The following is a 19,595-nucleotide window of genomic DNA, read 5'->3' on the forward strand; positions in this document are numbered from 1 at the left end:
TTCCAGAAGGAGAAGAGAAGGGAAAGGGGTCAGAAGGAGTGTTGAAGGAAATAATGGCTGAAAACTTCCCAAATCTACTGAAATAGACAGATGTACATATCCAAGAAGCACAGCGCACCCCACTGGTCATAAACCCCAACAGGCCCACCCCAAGACATATACTTGTCAAATTGCCCAATACTCAAGACAAAGAGAAAATTCTAAAAGCAGCAAGAGAAAAGAATACCATCACATACAAGGAAGCTCCATAAGATTAAGTGCTGATTTCTCATCTGAAACCATGGAGGCAAGAAGGCAGTGGTATGATATAGTCAAGGTACTAAAGGAAAAAAATTTCCAACCAAGAATACTCTATCCAGCTAACCTAGCATTCAAAAATGATGGAGAGTTCAAAATATTTGCAGATAAACAGAAATTGAAAGAGTATGCCAACAAGAAACCTCCCCTTCAAGAAATTCTAAAGGGAGTTATGCAGGAAGAAAGGAAAAAACAGGACAGGCAGAGTTGGAGGAGAGTGTAAGAGCAACAAAAAAGAAAAAAAGAGAAGGAAAAAATGCAAACAAAATATGACAAACACAAGTCCAATCAAAATATGGCTAACACAAATAATTCCTTGAAAGTAATAAAACTGAATGTCAACGGATTAAACTCACCTATCAAAAGATTCAGACTGGGACATTGGATAAGGAAATATGACCCATCTATATGCTGTCTACAAGAGATACATCTTAGACCCAGAGACTCATGAAGGTTGAAAATGAATGGCTGGAAACCAATCATACAAGCAAACAATAACCAAAAAAAAGCAGGAGTAGCTATATTAATATCAGACAAAATAGACTTTAAATGCAAAACAATTGTGAGAGACAAAGAAGGATACTACATTTTAGTGAAAGGGACAATCTGTCAAAAAGATCGAACAATCATAAATATTTATGCTCCTAACAAGGGCACCTCTAAATACATGAGGCAAACGCTGGAAGAACTAAGTGAAAAAATAGATGCATCTACAATTATAGTGGGGGATTTTAATACACCACTATCAATTCTTGACAGAACATCTCAAAAGAGAATCACTAAAGAAACAAAACATTTGAACAGTATATTAGAGGAGCTGGATCTAATAGACATATATAGATCATTACACCCAAACACAGCAGGATACACATTTTTCTCAAGTGCACATGGATCATTCTCCAAGATAGACCATATGCTAGGCCACAAAGAAAGGCTTAATGAATTCAGAAAGATCAAAATCATAACAAAACAATATCTCTGACCACAGTGGAGTGAAGCTGGAAATCTGCAAGGGACAGAGGCCCAGATTTCACACCACGATTTGGAAATTAAACAGCACACTCTTAGAAAAAGAGTGGGTCAACGAGGAAATCTCAAAAGAAATCAATGACTACCTTGAAACAAATGATAATGATAACACAACATACCAAAATTTATGGGATGCAGCAAAAGCAGTACTGAGAGGGAAATTTATAGCCATAAATTCATATATCGAAAAAGAAGAGCAAAAATTGAAGAACTAACTGCACATTTGAAGGAATTAGAAAAACAACAACAAAGTAACCCAACAGGAAGAAGAAGGAAGGAAATAACAAAGATAAGGGCAGAACTAAATGAAATAGAAAATAAGAAAGCACTTGAAAAAATAAACAAGACCAAGAGCTGGTTTTTTGAGAAGATCAACAAAATTGACAAACCTTTAGTGAGACTAACAAAGAAAAAAAGAGAGAAGATGCAAATACACAAAATAAGAATGAGAAAGGCGATATCACCACTGACCCCACAGAAATAAAGACTATCATAAGAGGATACTTTCAAAAACTATATTCCAACAAAAATGACAATTCAGAGGAAATGGACAAATTCCTAGAAACTCATAAGCAGCCCATATTGACGAAAGAAGAAATTGATGATCTTAACAAACCAATCACAAGTAAAGAGATAGAATCAGTCATTAAAAACCTCCCAACTAAGAAGAGCCCAGGGCCAAACGGCTTCACAGGTGAATTCTACAAAACATTCTGTAAAGAACTAACACCAATCCTGCTGAAACTATTCCAAAAATTCGAAACAGAAGGAACATTGCCTAACTCCTTCTATGATGCCAACATTACCCTAGTACCAAAGCCAAATAAAGACACCACAAGAAAGGAAAATTACAGACCAATTTCTCTAATAAACCTAGATGCAAAAACACTTAACAAAATACTTGCTAATCATATTCAACAACACATTAAATGAATTATACACCACGACCAAGTGGGATTTATTCCAGCTATGCAAGGATGTTTCAATATAAGAAAATCAATCAATGTAATACACCATATAAACAGATTGAAGGAAAAAAATCACATGATTATATCTATAGATGCAGAAAAAGCATTTGACAAAATACAGCACCCTTTCTTTTTTTTTTTTTTTTTTTTTTTTTTTTAATTAATTTTTTTTTTATTGACTTTGTAATAATGTTACATTAAAAATATATATGTGAGGTCCCATTCATCCCCACCCCCCCCATCCCCCCTCTCCCCCCCCAACAACACTCGTTTCCATCATCATGACACATCCATTGGATTTGGTAAGTACATCTTTGGGCACCTCTGCACCTTATAGACAATGGTCCACATCATGGCCCCCACTCTCCTCCATTCCATCCAGTGGGCCCTATGAGGATTTACAATGTCCGGTGATTACCTCTGAGGCACCATCCAGGGCAGCTCCATGTCCCAAAGACGCCTCCATCTCTCATCTCCTCCTGCCCTTCCCCATACCCATCGTCCACCATGTCCACTTTTCCCAATTCCATGCCACCTCTTCTATGTGGACATTGGATTGGTTGTGTCCATTGCACCTCTATGTCAAGAGGAGGCTCAGATTCCACATGGATGCTGGATGCAGTCCTCCCATTTTCAGTTGTAATCACTCTAGGCTCCACGGTGTGGTGATTGTCCTTCTTCAACTCCATCTTAGCTGAGTGTGGTAAGTCCAATAAATCAGATTGTAGGTGCTGGAGTCTGTTGAGGCTCAGGACCTGGCTATCACATTGTCGGTCCAGAGATTCAAATCCCCTAAATATATCTTAAACCCCAACGTTAACTGCACCTCCGGCACATTAGCATGAAAGACTTATGAAGGGAGATCCCATCTGAGTCCAGATTCATCACACATACACACCATTTCCAAAGAGGGGCCTTCTGCCCTGATAGTTAACCCCATCGGCCATGACCATAACTCTCATGGGTCTCTTTAGCCTTCAAAGGAACTATTATCTGGGGGTTGTATCTGCTTTATCTGTCTCTCTGACTCTGCTCAGTTGTGCATGAGGGCAATCCTTCTGCCAGCCTCCAGACTCTTTTTCAGAAACTCGTAGCCATATAAACTCATTTCTCCTTTCCATTTCCCCCTTACTTTAGGTCAAACAGCATTTTAAAGTCATGGTATTTTATGTAGACATGGATATTCTGCTGATCCGCATTGAACCTTCCGTATAAGGTCCTTTTCCAGTTGCATTATCAGTTGGTATTTGATAGTGGTCCCTCGTTGCCAGGGAGGCTCATCCCCGGGTGTCATGTCCCACGCTGGAGGGAAGGCATTGCATTTACATGCTGAGTTTGGCTTCGAGACTGGCCACATTTGAGTAACATGAAGGCTGACAGGAGGAAATTCCCTGGCACAATGTTGCTCTAGGTCTTGTTCTTATTTTAGGTTTATCAGCTCGCAAGCATAGTCATTAGCATCAGGGGCTCACCGTTGAACCCTCACTCCCTCCCGGTCCCCGCCGCTGTACCTGGGAGACTGTCGCTGCTCCCCTAGGGACCACGACAGAGCACCACTGGCCAGGAACCCAGTACCCCCCCTGCTGTGGTTTCCAATTGTTGCCACCATGAGTATATCCAATCATTACCATGCACCCTGGACATATGTTCTGTATAGCTCCCTGTCAGCCGTATATCACCTGTCATTGGTATCCCATACCAGTATTCCTCCTTTGCCATTGTTGAAACACTCTGTGATCCAGAACTCCCCGAAATTTGAGGCCCAATATAATGTCATGGTCCCTTACTAGGGAATGGCATATAGCGATGGGTTTAAAGGATAGATAAAGAACTTGGATAAAGTTAAATAAAGAACTTAGATAAAGAATGTTGACTTGAAAAAATTTCCACATCCTATCCTTTTTTTTTTTCCCCCCCCCCCTAATTATTCAGCATTTCTTCATAGGAGTCATAGACCACAGCAATGCATATATACAATATACAGCACTCCCATACATCCATCACAAAACCTTTTCCCTTCCACAGCGATACTCTTACACCCTATTCACATCATATTTACTTAAAGTGATGTACAGAGTCTGAGACATTAGCTTTCTAACAAGGTAATATCTGTGCTTACATTATGGTGCATACTTTAGGATACACAGTTCTTTACATTTTTAGTTATCCTATGTTTTACATTATGGTTTACATTATCAGTCTATCATCTCCAATATGTTATGGTGTAATATTACATGTTTTATATCCATCCTTGTGTACTCTCAAGAAACTCCTCTCTTGCCCCCCATTTACTTTGGTTCCACACATTTAGCGTCCATTTTCCCTTCCACCTTGGTGCCCACAGTGACAGCCAACCTCCGTTTCCTGAGGAGCCACTTCCAGAGATAGATGGAATAGTGTTCAGGGCCTAACCTGCTCAACTGCCCCAATGCCCTGGGGGCCACCCTTTCTCTCGAGGGATAGAGTTCCCTCTATTTGGTGGCATCAGTCCTCCCCAGGATGTGGGTCCACCCCCACTCTCACTACTTGGGATTCTACCCCATGGTGTCACCCACTCTGGCAGAATGAGCATTTAGACATTCCCCAGGAGCCCGTCCTGCTTCAGACCCTCCCCTCCGAGCATTCTAAACAGGTAACCCTCTTTATTATATTTTGTTATGATTTTCTCGGCATTTTACTCTCCACCACCTCCTGTCCCTCTCCTGTGTTCGTATGCTACCCCTCCCTCCCCCCACTTTTGGGCACCGTTACCCAACCGTCCCTCCCCAGCCACCCTCAAACCCGTAAAGCCCCAACAAAAGGTAACCCCTTGCCCCCATTTTATCTCTTCTTTGTGTTCATACTTACCACCCTCTCGTCTTAAATTGCACCCCTGCAGACATCGGCTCATATCCTTCCTCCACCCTCCGATTTCCTGTAAGCCTATCGTTCAGTCTCTTGCTATCTAGGGCAGCTTGGTTATTTCATATCATTGAGGTCATGTAGTATTTGTCCTTCAATGTCTGGGTTGCTTCACTCAACATAAGGTTCTCAAGATTCATCCATGTTATCACATGTGTTTGTAGTGTGTTTGTTCTTACAGCCGAGTAGTATTCCATTGTGTGTATATACCACATTTTATTGATCCACTCATCTGTTGATGGGCATTTGGGTTGATTCCAACTTTTGGCAATAGTGAACAATGCTGCTATGAACATTGGTGTACATATATCGGTTTGTGTCCTTGTTTTCAGTTCTGCTGGGTATATACCCAGTAGTGGTATTGCTGGGTCATATGGCAAATCTATGGCTAGTTTTTACAGCACCCTTTCTTGATAAAAACACTCCAAAAGATCAGAATACAAGGAAATTTTTTGAACATGATAAAGAGTATATATGAAAAACCTACAGCCAACATTGTTTACAATGGAGAAATCCTAAAATCCTTCCCTCTAAACTCAGGAACAAGACAAGGATGCCCACTCTCTCCTCTTCTATTTAACATTGTCTTAGAAGTACTTGCTCGAGCACTGAGGCAAGAACCAGATATAAAAGGCATTCAAATTGGAAAGGAAGAAGTCAAAATTTCATTATTTGCAGATGACATGATCCTATACATAGAAAACCCTGAGAGATCTACAACAAAGCTTCTAGAACTCATAAATGAGTTTAGTAAAGTCACAGGTTATAAGATCAATGTGCAAAAATCAGTAGCATTTCTGTACACTAATAATGAGCAAGATCAGGAGGAAATCAAGAAACAAATACCATTCACAATAGTAAATTAAAAAATCAAATACTTAGGAATAAATTTAACTAAAGAAGTAAAAAACTTATACACAGAGAACTATACAAGACTGTTCAAGGAAATCAAAGAAGACCTAAATAAATGGAAGAATATTCCTTGTTCATGGATAGGAAGACTGAATATTATTAAGATGTCTATCCTACCAAACCTGATCTACACATTCAATGCAATCCCAATAAAAATCAATACAGCATTCTTTAAAGAACTAGAAAAACTAACTATGAAATTTATTTGGAAAGGAAAGGGGCCCCGAATAGCCAAAGACATATTGAAAAAGAAAAACAAAATTGGAGGAATCACTCTTCCTGACTTCAAAACATACTACAAAGCTACAGTAGTGAAAACAGCATGGTATTGTCATAAGGAGAGACACACAGACCAATGGAATCGAATTGAAAGCTCTGATATAGAATCTCATATATATAGCCATATAATATTTGATAAAGCCAACAAACCCTCTCAACTAGGAGAGAATGGCCTATTCAACAAATAGTGCCTGGAGAACTGGATAGCCATATGTAGAAGAATGAAAGAGGATTACCATCTCACACCTTATACAAAGATCAACTCAAGATGGATCAAAGACCTAAATATAAGAGCCAAGACCATAAAGATCTTGGAAAGCAGTGTAGGGAAACATCTACAGGACCTTGTAATAGGAAATGGCTTCATGAATATCACACCAAAAGCATGAGCAGCAAAAGAACAAATAGGTAAGTGGGACTTCCTCAAAATTAAAGCCTTCTGCACCTCAAAGGAGTTTGTCAAGAAAGTAAAAAGGGAACCCACACAATGGGAGAAAATATTTGGCAACCATATACCTGATAAGAGACTTATAACTTGCATATAAAAAGAACTCATATATCTTGAAAACAAAAAGATAAACAACCCATTTGAAAAATGGGAAAAAGATTTAAACAGACACTTCTCCAAAGAAGAAATACAAATGGCTAAAAAGCACATGAAAAAATGCTCTAAATCTCTAGCTATCAGGGAAATGCAAATCAAAACTGCAATGAGATACCATCTTACTCCCATAAGATTGGCAGCTATGAAAAAAACAGAATACAAATTCTGGAGAGGATGTGAAGAAAGGGGAACACACATCCACTGCTGGTGGGAATGCAGAAGGATCCAACCATTCTGGAGGACAGTTTGGCGGTTCCTCAAAAAACTAACCATACATTTGCCATATGCCCCAGCAATACCACTGCTGGGTATATACCCAGCAGAACTGAAAACAAGGACACAAACCGATATATGTACACCAATGTTCATAGCAGCATTGTTCACTATCGCCAAGAGTTGGAATCAACCCAAATGCCCATCAACAGATGAGTGGATCAATAAAATGTGGTATATACATACAATAGAATACTACTCGGCTGTAAGAACAAATACACTACAAACACACGTGATAACATGGATGAATCTTGAGAACCTTATGTTGAGTGAAGCAACCCAGGCACTGAAGGACAAATACTACATGACCTCAATGATATGAAATAAGCAAGCTGCCTCAGAGAGCCAGAGACTGGAAAATAGGCTTACAGGAAATCGGGGGGGTGGGAAAGGATGTGAGCCGACATCTGCAGGGGTGGAATCTATGATGAGCTGGTGGTAAGTATGAGCACAAAGAAGAGATAAAATGGGGGCAAGGGGTTGCCTTTGGGTGGGCTTTGCAGGTTTGAGGGGGGTTGGGGATGGGCAGATGGGTAATATTGCCCAAAATATTGGGGGTGGGAGGGGCAACATATGAACATAGGAGAGTGTCAGGTGTTGGTTGAGAGTAAAATGCTGAGAAAATTGTATCAAAATATAATTAGGAGCATTACCTGTTTAGGATGCTTGGAGGGGATGGTCTGATGTGGGACGGACTCCTGGGAAATGTTTGCTCATTTTGCCAGGGTGGGTTATACCATTGGGTAGAGACCCAAGAAGTGAGAGTTGGGGTGGACCCACCTCCTGGGGAGGACTAATGCCATCAAATAGAGGGAACTGTATCTCTCTAGAGAAAAGGTGGCTCCCAGGACTTTAGGGCAGTTGAGCAAGTCAGGCCCTGAACACTGTTGCAAGTATCTCTGGACGTGGCTCCTCGGAAAATGGAGATTGGCTGTCGCTGTGGGCCCCAAGGGGAGGGGAAAATGGATATTGAATGGATGGAGCCAAGGTAAATGTGGGGGCAAGAGAGGAGTTTCACGAGAGTACACGAGGATGAATATACAACATGTAATATTACACCAAAACCATGTAGGGGACGACAGACTAATAATGTAAACCATAATGTAAAACATAGGATAACTAAAAAATTTAGAAAACTGTATATCCTAAAGTATGGACCACACTGTAAGCACAGATGTCACCTTGTCTGAAAGCTATTGTTTCAGAGTCTGTACATCAGTTTCAGTAAATATGATATGAATAAGTTAAAAGTTTATCGCTGTGGAAGGGAAAAGGTTTTATGGTGGATGTGTGGGAGTACTGTATATTGTATATATGAATTACTGTGATCTAAGACCCTTGTGAAGAGAAGCTCAATAATTAGGAAAAAAGAAAAGAAAAAGATAGGATGTAGAATTCTTCTAAATCAATATGTACTCTAGATCTAACCTTTAAACTCATCGCTATATTCCATTTTACTAGTAAGGGAACCTGATATTATATTGGGCTTTGCTTTACAGGAAGTTTTGGATCGCAGAGGGTTCAACAATGGCGGTGGAGGAATACTGGTATGGGATGTTATTGACAGGCTATATATGGTTGACAGGGAGTTATACAGGGCATATGGCCAGGGCGCATGGTAATGTTTGGATATACTCATAGTGGAAACAATTAAAAACTACAGCTGGGGGGTTACTGGGTTCCTGGCCAGGGGGGCTCTGTCGTGGTCCCTAGGGGAGCAGCGGCAGTCCCCCAGGTGGAACGGTAAGAACCAGAAAGGAATGAGGGTCCAACAGTGGGCTCCTGATACTAATGACTATGCTTGTGAGCCTATATGCCTGAAATAAGAACAAGGCCTAGAACAGCATGGTGCCTGGGAGTTTCCTCCTGACAGCCTTCATGTTACTCAAATGTGGCCAGTCTCGAAGCCAAACTCAGCATGTAGATGCAGTGCATTCCCCCCAGTGTGGGACATGACACCTGGGGATGACCCTCCCTGGCACCGAGGGATCACTACCAAATACCAGCTGAAGATGCAACTAGAAAATGACTTTGAATTAAAGATTCAATGCGGATCAGCAGAATATCCCTGTCTACATATACTAACATGACTTTAAAATGCTCTTTGACCTAATGTAAGGGGGAAATGGAAAGGAGAAATGAGTTTATATGGCTATGAGTCTCTACAAAAGAGTCTGGAGGTTGTCAGAAGGATTGCCCTTATGCACACCTGAGCAGAGTCTCAGAGACAGATAAAGTAGATACAACCCTGGGTATTGGCTCTTTTGAGGGCTAAAGAGACCCACAGGTTCTATGGTCATGGCAGATGGGGTTCACTGCCATATCAGTTGGCCCTTCTTTGGAGCCGGTGTTTCTGCGTGATGGAACTGGACTCAGATGGGATCTCTTTTCACAAGACTTTCATGATACTTTACTGGAATTGAGGATGGTGTTGGGGTTTAAGATATATTTAGGGGATTTGAATCTCTGGACTGACAATATGATAGCCACGCCCTGAACCTCAACAGACTTCAACTCCTACATTCTGATTTATTGGACTTACCCCACTCAGCTAACATGGAGTTGAAGAATGTCAACACCACACCATGGAGCCTAGAGTGCCTACAACTGAAAGCAGGGGGATTGCATCCAGTATCCATGTGGAATCTAAGCCCCCTGTTGACATAGATGTGCAATGGACACAACCAATCCAATGTCCACAGAGAAAATGTGGCATTGGTGTGGGAAGGGTGGCCATGGTGGCTGTTGGGTGTGGGGAATGGGAGGAAGAGATGAGACCTGGAGGCATTTTCGGGACTTGGAGTTGTCCTGGGTGGTGCTTCACGGACAATTACGGGACATTGTAGATTCCCCCAGGGCCCACTGGATGGAACGTGGGAGAGTGTGGGCTATGATGTGAACCATTAACTAAGAGGTGCAGCGATGCCCAGAGATGTACTTACCAAATGCAATGGATGTGTCATGATGATGGGAGAGAGTGTTGCTGTGGGGGGAGTGGGGAGTGGGGGCGGTGGGGTTGAATGGGACTTCATGTTTTTTGAATGTAATATTTTTTAAAAAATGAATTAAAAAAAAGAAAAAGCATTTGACAAAATACAGCACCCTTTCTTGATAAAAACACTCCAAGTGATTGGAATACAAGGAAATTTTTTGAACATGATAAAGAGTATACATGAAAAACCCACAGCCAACATCATTTACAATGGTGAAATCCTAAAATCCTTCCCTCTAAGATCAGGAACAAGACAAGGATGTCCACTCTCTCCCCTTCTATTTAACATTGTCTTAGAAGTACTTGCTCGAGCACTGAGGCAAGACCCAGATATAAAAGGCATTAGAATTGGAAAGGAAGAAGTCAAAATTTCACTATTTGCAGATGACATGATCCTATACATAAAAAACCCTGAGAGGTCTACAGCAAAGCTTCTAGAACTCATAAATGAGTTTAGTAAAGTCGCAGGTTATAAGATCAATGCACAAAAATCAGTAGCATTTCTGTACAACAATAATGAGCAAGATCAGGAGGAAATTGAGAAACAAATACCACTTACAATAGTAAATTAAAAAATCAAATATTTAGGAATAAATTTAACTAAAGAGGTAAAGAACTTCTACACAAAGAGCTACACAAGACTGTTCAAGGAAATCAAAGAAGACCTAAATAAATGGAATAATATTCCCTGTTCACAGATAGGAAGACTAAATATTATTAAGATGTCTATCCTACCAAAACTGATCTACACATTCAATGCAATCCCAATAAAAATCAACACAGCATTCTTTAAGGAACTAGAAAAACTAACTACAAAATTTATTTGGAAAGGAAAGAGGCCCCGAATAGCCAAAGACATATTGAAAAAGAAAAACGAAATTGGAGGAATCATACTACCTGACTTCAAAACATACTACAAAGCTACAGTAGTGAAAACAGCATGGTATTGTCATAAGGAGAGAGAGACCAATGGAATCGAATTGAAGTTCTGATATAGAACCTCATATATATAGCCATATAATATTCGATAAAGCCACCAAACCCTCTCAACTGGGAGAAAATGGCTTATTCAACAAATGGTGCCTGGAGAACTGGATAGCCATATGTAGAAGAATGAAAGAGGATTACCATCTCACACCTTATACAAAGATCAACTCAAGATGATTCAAAGACCTAAATATAAGAGCCAAGACCATAAAGACTTTGGAAAGCAGTGTAGGGAAACATCTACAAGGCCTTGTAATAGGAAATGGCTTCATGAATATCACACCAAAAGCACGAGCAGCAAAAGAACAAATAGATAAGTGGGACTTCCTCAAAATTAAAGCCTTCTGCATCTCAAAGGGGTTTGTCAAGAAAGTAAAAAAGGAGCCTACACAATGGGAGAAAATATTTGGCACCATATATCAGATAAGAGACTTATAACTTGCATATAAAAAGAACTCCTATATTTTGAAAATAAAAAGATAAGCAACCCATTTTAAAAAATGGGAAAAAGATTTAAACAGACACTTCTCCAAAGAAAAAATACAAATGGCTAAAAAGCACATGAAAAAATGCTCTAAATCTCTAGCTATCAGGGAAATGCAAATCAAAACTGCAATGAGATACCATCTTACTCCCATAAGATTGGCAGCTATGAGAAAAACAGAAGAATACAAATGCTGGAGAGGATGTGAAGAAATGGGTACACTCATCCACTGCTGGTGGGAATGCAGAAGGATCCAACCATTCTGGAGGACAGTTTGGCGGTTCCTCAAAAAACTAACCATACATTTGCCATATGCCCCAGCAATACCACTGCTGGGTATATACCCAGCAGAACTGAAAACAAGGACACAAACCGATATATGCACACCAATGTTCATAGCAGCATTGTTCACTATCGCCAAGAGTTGGAATCAACCCAAATGCCCATCAACAGATGAGTGGATCAATAAAATGTGGTATATACATACAATGGAATACTACTCGGCTTTAAGAACAAATACACTACAAGCACACTTGATAACATGGATGAATCTTGAGAACCTTATGTTGAGTGAAGCAACCCAGGCATTGAAGGACAAATACTACATGACCTCAATGATATGAAATAAGCAAGCTGCCTCAGAGAGCTAGAGACTGGAAGATAGGCTTACAGGAAATCGGGGGGTAGAGGAAGGATATAAGCTGACATCTACATGGGCGAAATCTATGATAAGCTGGCGGTAAGACACTCAGCTAAGATGGAATTGAAGAAGGACAACCACCACACCATGGAGCCTAGAGTGATTACAACTGAAAGTGTGAGGATTGCATCCAGCATCCATGTGGAATCTGAGCCTCCTCTTGACATAGAGGTGCAATGGACACAACCAATCCAATGTCCATATAGAAAAGGTGGCATTGGATTGGGAAAAGTGGACATGATGGCTGATGGGTATGGGGAAAGGCAGGAAGAGATGAGAGGTGGAGGCATCTTTGGGACATGGAGCTGCCCTGGATGGTGCTTCAGGGGCAATCACTGGACATTGTAAATCCTCACAGGGCCCACTGGATGGAATGGGAGAGAGTATGGGCCATGATGTGGGTCATTGACCATGAGATGCAGAGGTGCCCAAAGATGTACTTACCAAATGCAATGGATGTGTCATGATGATGAGAATGAGTGTTGCTGGGGGGGGGAGAGGTGGGGTGGGGGTGGTGGGGTCGAATGGGACCTCATATATATATATATATTTTTTAATGTAATATTATTACAAAGTCAATTAAAAAAAAAAGCTGGCGGTAAGTATGTGCACAAGGAAGAGATAAAATGGGGGCATAGGGTAACCTTTGAGTGGGACTTTGCGGGTTTGAGGGGGGCTAGGGATGGGCGGATGGGTAATATTGCCCAAGAAATTGGGGGGAGGGAGGGCCAACATACGAACATAGGAGATTGTCAGGTGTTGGTTGAGAGTAAAATGCTGAGAAAACCTTTTCAAAATATAATTAGGAGCCACGTCCAGAGATATTTGCAACAGTGTTCAGGGCCTGACTTGCTCAACTGCCCTAATGCCCTGGGAGCCACCCTTTCTCTCGAGAGACACAGTTCCCTCTATTTGACGGCAGAAAGTTACCTGTTTAAGATACTCAAAGGGGATAATCTGACACAGGACAGACTCCTACGGAATATCTGAATGCTCATTTTGCCAGAGTGGGTTATACCATTGGGTAGAGACCCATATAATGAGAGTGAAGGTAGACCCACATCCTGGGGGGAACTAATGCCATCAAATAGAGGAAACTGTATCTCTCAAGAGAAAGGGTGGCTCCCAGGTCGTTAGGGCAGTTGAGCAAGTCAAGCCCTCAATACTGTTGCAAGTATCGCTGAAAACGGCTCCTCAAGAAATGAAGATTGACTGTCACTGTGGGACCCAAGAGGAGGGGGAAATAGATATTGAATAGATGGAACCAAAGTAAATGTGAGGGCAAAAGAAGTGTTTCACAAGAGTACACAAGGATGGATATAAAATATGTAATATTACACCAAAAACCTATAGGGGACGACAGACTAATAATGTAAACCATAATGTAAAGCATAGGATAACTAAAAAACCTAGAAAACTGTATAGCCTAAAGTATGAAACACAATGTAAACACAAATGTTACCTTGTTTGAAAGCTATTGTCTCAATATCTGTACATCAGTTTCAGTAAATATGATATGAATAAGTTAAAAGATTATCGCTGTGGAAGGGAGAAGGTTTTATAATGGATACGTGGGAGTACTGTATATTGTATAGATGAATTACTGTGATCTAGGGCTCTTGTGAGAAGAAGCTCAATAATCAGGAAAAAAGAAAAGAAAAAGATAGGATGTAGAATTTGTCCAAATCAAAATGTACTCTAGATCTAACCTTTAAACTCATTGCTATATTCCATTTTACTAGTAAGGGAACCTGACATTATATTGGGCTTCACTTTTCAGGAAGTTTTGGATCACAGAGTGGTTCAACAATGGCAGTGGAGGAATACTGGTATGGGATGTTATTGACAGGCAATATATGGTTGACAGGGAGTTATACAGGGCATGTGTCCAGGGTGCATGGAAATATTTGGATATACTCATAATGGAAACAATTAAAAAAACAGGTGGGGGGGTACTGGGTTCCTGGCCGGGGGGGCGGGGGCTCTGTTGTGGTCCCTAGGGGAGCAGTGGCAGTCCCCCAGGTGCAACGGTAAGGACCAAGAAGGAATGAGGGTCCAAAAGTGAGCCCCTGATACTAATAACTATGCTTGTGAGCCTATACACCTGAAATAAGAACAAGGCCTAGAGCAGCACTGTGCCTAAGAGTTCCCTCCTGACAGCCTCCGTGTTACTCAAATGTGACCAGTCTCGAAGCCAAACTCAGCATGTAAATGCAATACATTCCCCCCAGCGTGGGACATGACACCTGGGGATGAGCCTCCCTGGCACCGAGGGATCACTACCAAGTACCAGCTGATGACGTAACTAGAAAACAACCTTAAATTAAAGGTTCAGTGAGGACCAGCAGAATATCCCTGTCTACATATAATAACAGGACTTAAAAATGCTGTTTGACCTAATGTGAGGGGGAAATGGAAAGGAGAAATGAATTTATATGGCCATGAGTCTCTAAAAAAGAGTCTGGAGGTTGTCAGAGGGATTGCCCTTATGCACACCTGAGCAGAGTCTCAGAGACAGATAAAGTAGATACAACCCTGGGTATTGGTCCTTTTGAGGGCTAAAAGGACCCACAGGTTCTATGGTCATGGCAGATGGGGTTCACTGCCATATCAGTTGGCCCTTCTTTGGAGCTGGTGTTTCTGCGCCATGGAGCTGGACTCAGATGGGATCTCTTTTCACAAGCCTTTCATGCTACTTTACTGGAATTGTAGTTGGTGCTGGGGTTTATATATATCTAGGGGATTTGGATCTCTGGACTGACAATATGATAGCCAGGCCCTGAGCCTCAAAAGACTTCAGCTCCTACACTCTGATTTATTGGACTTACCCCACTCAGCTAACATGGAGTTGAAGAATGTCAACCACCACACCATGGAGCCTAGAGTGCCTACAAGTGAAAGCAGGAGGATTGCATCCAGTACCCATGTGGAATCTAAACCCCCTCTTGACATAGATGTAGAATGGACGCAACCAAGCCAAGGTCCACAGGAAGGAGGAATACAGTAAGGATTAGAGTGGACTTAATGATATCCTATTCATGAACTATTGTGGTTAATAATCGAGAAAATGTGGCATTGGTGTGGAAAAAGTGGCCATGGTGGCTGCTGGGTGCGGGGAATGGGAGGAAGAGATGAGATGTGGAGGCATTTTGGGGACTTTGAGTTGTCCTGGGTGGTGCTCCAGGGACAATTGCCGGACATTGTATGTCCTCCCATGGCCCACTGGATGGAACATGGGAGAGTGTGGGCTATGATGTGGACCACAGGACATGGGGTACAGCGATGCCCAGAGATGTACTCACCAGATGCAACGGATGTGTCATGATGATGGGGGAGAGTGTTACTGTGGGGGGAGTGGTGGGGTGGGGGCAGTGGGGGTGAATGGGGACCTCATATTTTTTTAATGTAATATTTTTTTAAAATGAATAAATTGAGTAGAATTTGGAAAAAATAAAAATAAATAAAAATTTTAAAAAAGATAATAATAGTAGGGTTGGTTGGGGGAAAATACTTTGGTTAGTAGTAATATTTTACAAAGCTCTTTAATCATTCACTAAAAAGGTTTAACAACAATACAGTTATTGGTGGTAGGGTGAGTTATGAGAGTCCTATATGATGTTATATATGTTTGTTCTGTAAGTTCACAACAATTATTATATACTTATTGTTTATGTATGTTTATGTATGAGTGATATATTTCAATAAATTAATGGGGAAAAAATTCCCGTCCAGTGTGCTACATGGTGAAGCAACCAGGAAAACAATCCCTCCTACAACATGGGGGACTCGAGCTGAGCATGGCCACAGAAATGCTCTAAAATGCTATCGTTTTCCTTCCCTCAAAGTCTATGACTTTGCAGTTTCCTACACTGTACATTTCTGTAATCTCTCCTGAGCCAAAAGCAACGGAAATAGCCTCTTGGGGATCCCTGAGGAGGTGCCCCGGAAGCTCTCCAAAGTAAGAATGACCCAAAGGGTTAATTTGTCCCCCTAGGATCTGTGGATCATTAAGTTTGTGAGAGGCCTTTGAGAGGACAAAGGGAACACAAGGGGAGATCTAATGAAGGTTCCCCTGACAAATACAATTGCATCTATTAGAGATAGGTTTGGTGGCAGGAGTAAGCATGCCTCTGAATTACAGTGACCTTCTCTGAGGTCCGTATCTGACCCTCTGCCTCATCCTTGGTCAAGGATTTTCCTACTTTGGTCATCAGTATATTCATGTTTACAAAGAAAGGATTAGACTCATGATTTCAAAAGATTTCAAGCTTCAATGTCTGGTGACATTTCGAGCTATTGGTTAAACCATCAAGACTGAATTAATGAATGATCCTGTTGAAGATGTTATTATTTTTTTTTCCTGTAACTTTGTTCTTTTTTTTTTTATTGATTTTGTAATAATATTACATTAAAAATATATATGTGAGGTACCATTCAACCCCACCCCCCCACCCCACCTCTCCCCCCCCCCCCCAGCAACACTCGTTCCCATCATCATGACACATCCATTGCATTTGGTAAGTACATCTTTGGGCACCTCTGCACCTCATAGTCAATGGTCCACATCATGGCCCATACTCTCCCACATTCCATCCAGTGGGCCCTGTGAGGATTTACAATGTCCGGTGATTGCCTCTGAAGCACCATCCAGGGCAGCTCCATGTCCCAAAGACGCCTCCACCTCTCATCTCTTCCTGCCTTTCCCCATACCCATCAGCCACCATGTCCACTTCTCCCAATCCAATGCCACCTCTTCTATGTGGATATTGGATTGGTTGTGTCCATTGCACCTCTATGTCAAGAGGAGGCTCAGATTCCACATGGATGCTGGATGCAATCCTCCCACTTTCAGTTGTAATCACTCTAGGCTCCATGGTGTGGTGGTTGTCCTTCTTCAACTCCATCTTAGCTGAGTGTGGTAAGTCCAATAAATCATATTGTAGGTGCTGGAAGCGGACAAAGAAACAAGACGCAACAAATAGACACCAAGAACAGACAACCAGGGGAGGGGGGGAAATTAAATAAATAAATAAATCTTTAAAAAAAAAAAAAAAAAGAAGTTATGAAGATGTTATTTTTTTTGGCAAATGAAATGTCAACCCAGACAACTGCTGTCCAATACAGCAGGGATTTATTGACTAAGTGCTGTGTGTCTGGTTTGTACCAGGTTTATCAAGGACCCCTTCCAAGTCCTTGTTCCCCGGGAGCTTGAAATCAAATAATGGAACAGGAAAAACATGCAAGGCACACAGAGAGGGCAGAACATCCTCATTCTTGTGTTGAGCTGTTTCCCAGAAAGGTTGAGAGATGGCATCAGGGAGAGAGAGGCAAGTGTGAGCTGCCAAAAATAGGGAACAGCCTTGGGAAAGTGAGAGAAAGGTCTTGGGGAGCAAGGAAAGATAGAGGAGGATACAGAGAAGGAGAGGGTAGACCTGGAGAAGAGAGGCTGAGTGTGGGGTGAGGGGCAGGGAATGGACGAGTTCCCTGGGAAGATAAAAGGAGAGGAGAGGAGTCTGGGATGGGGTCAGGGAAGTATGTTGGGACCAGCTTATGGTGCCTGACACTTGTAAGATTAACGATGTTATGTCTGTCATTCACACACACATAATACACACTCACATAAACCTATAATGCAAAGGCGCACACATTCAAGCACACTCATAACATTTATCGAGTGCAGGGCTCTTAGGCTCTTTCGTGAGAAACCTGAATCCTGACCACCCACACCCCCAAACACACAACGCCTTGTCCTTGTTCAGCTGATGCAGATGTTCCTGTCCTTCCATTTCTGTCTGGGAAAGGTCAAGGGGGAACAGCACAGCCTCAACCCAGCCCCCAGCTGCGAGGCTCTACCAGGCGTGCTCTGTGTCCACCCTGTCCCTGCCCTCTGCTCCATGCTCCATCATGTGCCTGCGCCCACGTAACCAAACACGAGGCTGCTCAGAGCTGAGACACCACAAGTGGCATTAAGCCACTGGGTGTCCTGCTGAAATAAGGCCAAGGCCATGATCCCAGTCTCATCCCACGCTGGCACGAGCGCTATCCTGGGCCCCTATGCTCACAGGTGCTTTCTAGCAGAGGACTCCTCAGAGTTTTCCCTTAGTTCTTCCTTCATGGATTAGGACAGAAGCACGTGTCTCAGACCTTGCCATTAACATTTCTCAGCAGGAATCCTCAAAACCATCCCCTCCATGCAGATACATAATCCCCAGGCAGAGAGAAGTTTCCCTGGGCCTTGGGCTCTGTCACATCGTCACACTAACTCAGGACTTGGCGATCTCCAAGACCACCACCATACTTTAACTCTGTCCTGTTCTCTACTCTGGAAGTATGGCCAAGGGGAACTGGATGGTTCTGGAAAGCCATTACCACACTCCTCTGTAATTGAGAGCTGAGGACAGCTGCCCAGCTGATGCCCACTGTCTCCTTCCCACCTCCATTGTGGCTGAGTTTTCAAGGGATCACATGGAAACTGGCCTGTTTTGGTTCCAGGCTCTTCCATGGTCCTCCCAGAACAACCACAGCTCCTGGGCCAAAGCTGCAGGCCTCCAAGGCCAGGACTCTCAGTGAGGGCTCCATGGGCCCTGCCCAGGCCTTGAGACTCCACTCAAGAGGTACAGCTGCTAAGGACCCTTGCCGGGACTCCCACCTGGAGGAGTCTGCTCCCCCTGAGTTCTCAAAGAAATGTGGTAGTCCTAGAAAATTGTCTGCTCCATCCTACAGAAGTGTGTCATCCCCCTTAGGCCAGGCTTGGAGAGAGGAATAGATTGAGTCACTCAAATACTCAGGTTTACAAACAAAAATGGTCAAGAACAGCAATTTCACATGATTCCCTCTAGTAGACAGAGTTTTGCTGTGTCCCTAGCAAGTCTCCTGCATTTTGAGTTGTATAGGCCTAGTTTTCCCTGACCTCCAAAATTCCATTAATGAGAGGAAAATCGTCAAGCAAGTAGAATGACATGAGACGTGTGTCAGGAAAAGCCAAATTCAAGTTCAGGCTCAGGCACTTCCAAGATGAGTGACCTTGGAGAAGTCACCTAGCCTATCTGAGCTTCAGGTTCCTCATCCAGGGTAAAACCAACACAAGAGGGTATGAGGTTCAAGTGAAATTTTAAAACAGCTTTGACAAAAATAGCAAAGCAGGCTGCAAATGTAAGGAATGATGTTTT

The sequence above is a fragment of the Dasypus novemcinctus genome, chromosome 3 (genome assembly GCF_030445035.2).
Source record: "Dasypus novemcinctus isolate mDasNov1 chromosome 3, mDasNov1.1.hap2, whole genome shotgun sequence".
Taxonomy (NCBI): domain Eukaryota; kingdom Metazoa; phylum Chordata; class Mammalia; order Cingulata; family Dasypodidae; genus Dasypus; species Dasypus novemcinctus.